Source organism: Nicotiana attenuata, unplaced genomic scaffold (assembly GCF_001879085.1).
Source record: "Nicotiana attenuata strain UT unplaced genomic scaffold, NIATTr2, whole genome shotgun sequence".
Classification (NCBI taxonomy): domain Eukaryota; kingdom Viridiplantae; phylum Streptophyta; class Magnoliopsida; order Solanales; family Solanaceae; genus Nicotiana; species Nicotiana attenuata.
The window spans coordinates 358,180-364,179 of record NW_017670665.1 but is presented as its reverse complement, the minus strand read 5'-3'; positions in this window follow the sequence as shown (position 1 = coordinate 364,179).

Below are 6,000 nucleotides of genomic sequence, written 5' to 3'. Positions count from 1 at the left end.
TAGCTTGTGATTCATGGGGTTCCGAATTTTGGGAGTGTTAGGTTGAGATTCTTGTACTGTTATATGCCGGGCGGCATCTTAAACACTATTTTATTTTGTTATTTATCCTCAGTTTTTATTTGTTTCGTATTTCGTTTCTTTTCCGCAAATTGTTAGGCTTACCTAGTCTTAGTGACTATGTGCCGTCACGACAGTTCACGGAGGGCGAACTTGGGTCGTGACAGTAGTTGTTTTGTGGTGGACGGGGATTATATGGAGCTTGGTGATGATGGTTATTTCTGGGAGGTAGAGCTCGATTTTGGTTGTAGTATTGTTGTGGTCGTGTATAGGGTTGGACATTTATCACCGCACAGGGAGGCGGTGCCACGACATATGATGCATCTTGATGGGGATAGTAGTGTTATGCGGTTCTGGAAGTCAGGTAAGAATGATCACGGGATCGACGGGAGCCTCTCGAACTTGAAGCCATCATGGCTCCTTCTTCCTTCTTCTTTCGATTTGCTAAACCCCCCGAGCCGTTCTGGATGGTTTGGAAAGTGGCTCTCAAAGCAGATTGACTTATGATTCGGCCAGTTTTCAGGCCATTTTCTACCATTTCTCCGATCTTTATGGCTTTTGCAAAAGGTTTGCCCATGGCAGACAAAGTAATCGGCCTCTTGGGCCTGCAAGAGAACATTTACCATTTCTGTCTCATCCATTGGTGGTTTCACTCTGGCTTCTTGCTCACGCCACTTGACAGCATATTCACATAAGCTTTCCGCGGTTTTCTTCTTGAAATTGGACAGCGAATTCCTATCTGGAGCTATATCAACATTTATTGAAATTGCCTGACGATTTTCGGGCCAAGTCGTCCCATATATGCCAATGGGATATGTCCTGGTCCATGTACCACTCTAACACAATTCCCATCAAACTCTCCCCGAAATAGGCCATCAAAAGTTCTTCCTTTCCACCCGCCCTTCTCAGCTGATTATAATATCTTTTCAAATGAGCGATCAAGTCTCTATGCCCGTCATATTTTTTGAATTTTGGCATTTTAAAGCCAACGGGCAAATGAACATGAGAAAACATGCACAACTCGGAGTACGAAACGCTCTTTTGGCCACTTAGGCCTTGCATGTTCTTAAGCCTTTGTTCAAGACTTTTCATCTTCCAAGCCATTTCTTCTTGCTCGGGGTTTCTTACCGTTCTTTTATGTTCCACTGGAGACTCATATTGCGGGTGCTGAGGGTAGGAGTTTGGGGCGACATGAGCTGTGTCTAGTTGAAATTGTGGTACTTGAAAAGTGAAAGCTAACGGTTCGAAGCATGGCCTAGGCAATATTGGTTGTACCGTAGTAGAGACTGGTGGTGCAGTGAATACTGTAGATGATACTCCCGAAAATGGTGCCTGGGGGCGAACCTCAGAAGGCATACCGGTGAAATTAGCTGATATAGTCGGGTACCCAAACGGGATGAATGGGTTGGTTACGGGAATGGGGACATTGGAGGTTCCGCTTGTCCTGGGAAGCAGTTCAGGATATCCGGGGATTGTACTGGGCGGTTCTTTGCCATTAGACCAAGCGTCCCACATCTCTAACATACGGCAACGCAACCTTCTATTTTCTTCAGCGGATGCTGATTCTGACTGTGGGATAACCGATACGGGGCTATCCTCAGAAGGATCAATAATTGGTAGATGACTTTCGGAGGCCATAGGAACACTACCTTTGGATCTTGTGAAATAAGGATGGGAAGCCAGATTACCACAAAACCAACCACCTGAAACAGGACCTGTCTTATTTGCACACACAACAAACTGGTTAGTTTGAGACATCTAACAGATAGGGAATCGCTTATTGGGGATGCAATGCACCTGAACAGTTAAACGTTTCTAAATGTTTTTGCAACGGCTGTGTGCTTCATCCCGGCTTTTACTATCTCTTTTCTCAAATTTCAAATCCTGATTTTCTTTTGCTGTTTTTCGCTCTTTTATTTTTCACTTTTTTCTCTCTTTTTCACTCAAATTTTCTCTTTTTCCTCTCTTTTTTTCCGGTTCTGGTTTATTCTTTAACTTAGATTGTTGGCTATAATCGAATCCGATGGGGATTGCCTACGTATCACTAAGCCGCATGATCAGATCATTACGTAGTTCAGGAAATAAATGCGAAATAAAAGAATTTTTTTTGGGTTTTCAATACTTCATTAAATAAAATCTTTTTGGGTTTTTCTATTACAAGGACTTGGAAATACCGACGATAAAAAGGGAACATACAGACTCAAAACAGAAAAACAAATAGTCTTGGGAAAGACTAACAGAATCGAAAAAGGTGAAATACAGACTCAAAGCCAAAAGAAAATCAGGAATACATAAGAGCCTCCAATGCTACTCTAGGGACCCGCGGGACATCAATCGGTCTCGACGCGGTCCTGCGTGTAATCTCTTCTTGAAGGTACTCTAAATCAGCCATCACCTAACGCACAAAGATCATCACGACAACAAAGAACATAGACCTTGTCATATCTTCGCATTCATGGCACTTCATTGCGACATAATCAGCAATTTCTTTAATCCTCATTCTAATGACACCCTTTTCTTGGAGTAGGAATCCAATTTGCTGAGACCGGGCCTCCAACACCAGCGTGGCCGTATGGTTTTGGTCTTGCAATTGTTGTATGTATTCTTTCAATCGGGAAATCAATGTATAGCAATGCTCTCTTTCCGATTTGAAATCCTTTGCTTGCTGGACCATTTCATTTTCAAGAGTAGTCAGTTTTTTCTTTAAGATTGTGCCTCTATCATACTTTTGCTTTAGCTGCTGAACAAACTTTGTCCGTCCTTCTGCACTCTTTGCCAACTTTCCTCAGGCTTTTGCCAATTCATCCTCGGACTTTGCCAGATCAAACCCATAATCATGCACTTTTCGCCTCAGATTGCTTATGAGTTTTTCATCTTTTTTTGCTTCTTGCCAGGTTTTCAGCAGATATTTTCATCTTCTGAATCTGAGCTCGGAGGGCTTCATTTTCTCGGGCAAACCTTTTCTTTTCTCCTTCATCCACAGAGGCCTGCAAACCACTATCAAATTTGATGTTTCTGATTTGATCTTCTAGTTTGCTTATGGTAGTTCGGTAGTGATTCTCTTTGGCTAACCAAGCCCACTGTTCTTGTGATGCGTCAACAAATTCTTGGATATGAGGATTTTTAGTCGGCCTTTCAGATTCATCATTCGTCGCGACTCTCTTCCCATACCAAGAAAGATAACCAGGCAAAACCTTGCCCCTGGATAAATCGCGTACTGGGGTGTTTGCCCCCAAATACTAGCATTCGTACCAAACATGACGAACCACTTCTTCAGAAAATTGAGCCTCCGAGCGGATTTCGACCACATGAATACTAAGATCTTCATCTCTAGGAACTGTTTGGAATCTTCCAAGTTGTCTCAAAACCCGGTATGGGGCATAAGGTCGGGATGCTTCAGAGACCCATTAGGAGGAAGTAGGGACCAGTGGCGGCATGTAAACAATCTCATCAACGGGAAGCCAACCCAATGTCCACTCTATCTGATCCGCGGTTATAGAACGAAGGCGGGATATCCAATCTTCGATCCCTCTAGCATTTCGAATCCTATCACTCGTGTACCGAACTGTTCGATGTAATTTTTTTCTCGTAGACCTGTAGTTCATGTATCGGGGATGGTGACAAAGGTGTTCGATCATCCACATTTGCAATAACAAATTACACCCCTCAAAAAACCTTACTCCGGCCTTACAGGATGTGAGAGCTCGAAATATATCTGATACGATCATGGGTGCGTGGGTACTCTTGGCCTGGGTAGTCAAAACAAGGACAACTCCAGCTAAACGCAAATCAATGTTCTCGTCCTCTCTTGGAAACACTAAGAGGCCTAAAATGCCACCATGAAGGCAAAGCATCTATGTGTTTCCCATTTTGATTGGTTTCCCTTACTGTAGAGTCCATTTTTTGGGTCTCCGAATCCCCTTAAATGCCCATACCGCTGGTATAGAAAGTGAAAAGTGGAAGCTCCACCAGCTAGACTTTCAATCTTGATCTGCCTGTTTAGTTTCAGTAATTCTAGAAACTTATGAGGAGTAACAGTCCTTGGAGATATCAGGTACTTGTGTCTTAATCCCTCTGTACTCCCGGCATAACCCGCCATTTCTTCCAAGGTAGGTGTAAGCTCAAAATCTGAGAAGTACAAAACATTGTGAGCAGGGTCCCAGAATGACACTAATGCCTCTATCAAATCACTTCTAGGTTTAATTTTCAATAGTCTAGTGAGTGACCCCAAGTGTCGGTTGACCTTTTCTTTCCCTTGTTTTCCCAAATCCTCCCACCACATGTGGAGTGCCAGTGGAATCTGATCTATAACCTTTACCGGTAAATTCTAAATAATGTTCATTCTGCACATTTTTAAATTAGGGTGACTGGGTTAAAACATGCGAGTTTTGTTTGAAAACTTATCAGAAAAGATTATTTTTTGCAAAATTCAATTTAAAACAAATCACGGCTACTTTTGCAAATACGGCCCTTCAGCACTTCAGAAGGGAAGATTTTAGGGATGTGTTTGCTAAGTGACCAAAATTGAAAAAAGGACCATAGGTGGCTATTCTTGCAAAAACGTCCTTTCGACGTCCCGTCGGGACATTTCTGGCTATTTGGACAAAAACGACATCACCTAACTTTATTTATGACAAAATGACGATATTTTTCATATTTTTGGTTATTTTTGCAAAAGCGGGGCCGGACCCGAAGAAGGTTGCCTGCGTATCCCACATACGGTGAGAATCGAACCCACGTAGTTTGGTAAGTTTTGACGCAACAGGAAAATATGACTCATTTTGAAATGACTTTTTCTTTTTTTTTTCTTCGAAAATTTTGGCAGAGTTTCGGGATATTTTGAATACCAGGACTTTTAGAACCGAGTGTTTTCTATCCTAACTCACTCTTGGTTTTTCTGGATTTTATTTTCCTATTCTAGAAGCCGATCAAAAAACAAGCCGAAACAAATAAATGCACAAGTAGCACGTAAAACGCATCAGGATGGTCTTTTATTTCGGGTACACCTGTCCTAGACGGACCCAACCCCTATTTTGAGTCCCCAAAGTCAAATGCACGTGATGCAAACGAGCGTTCCTACTAGGGATCCAGCATGAGGCTATGTTATTCTAAGTTTAAAATCTGGATGTACTGTTCTAGACCTGGCTTACCCGAGCGGACAACTCGAGTCGGGGGTGGGGGGTGGGGGCAGCGTACCGGTAACCAAAAGATCATTCGGCTTTGTAACTTGTCCGATCCTCATTCCAAATTAAGGATATGACACTAAAAGAAAAGAAGTCACGCCAGTGTGCACTTCCCATAAGATTTAGAAGACTCAGAGAGAAGAAGGGTCTCGTAACAGTTTATATACAGTTCACATAATATCAAAGCGATAAAAAGCAGCATTTAGCACATTCGGCTCAAACACATAAAAAAATCAGATAATAAACAAAAGCAAACTATAACAATTATTCTAAGCTCGAATTCTGAACCCTGAACCAGAGATTCTGGGTTAGTTCCCCAGCGGAGTCGCCAGAGCTGTCACACCTCCTTTTTCCCGAGGGGATAGGGAGTTTTTCTAATTAAAGTGACATTAATCCAAATGGAATTATTTATTTAATCAGAGTCGACACTAGAAATAATTTATGGTGTCCCAAGTCACCGGTTTATTTTAAAATCCCAAATCGAAAAATTGACTCTAGTTAAAGTCCGCGAAAACCATAAGATCGGGTAAGGAATTCTGTTAACCCGGGAGAATGTGTTAGGCACTCCCGAGTTCCATGGTTTTAGCACGGTCGCTCAACTATTAATGATTGGACTAATTATCTAATTCATTACATGTTTTAAACATATTGTGCGCTTTTAACTTTATTACCGCTTTTATTAATTAAACGCTTTTAGTGTTTATGGAATTTGTTTGAACAAGTCGCGATGTCGAGCACTCATTTGTTCTTGTACACATTG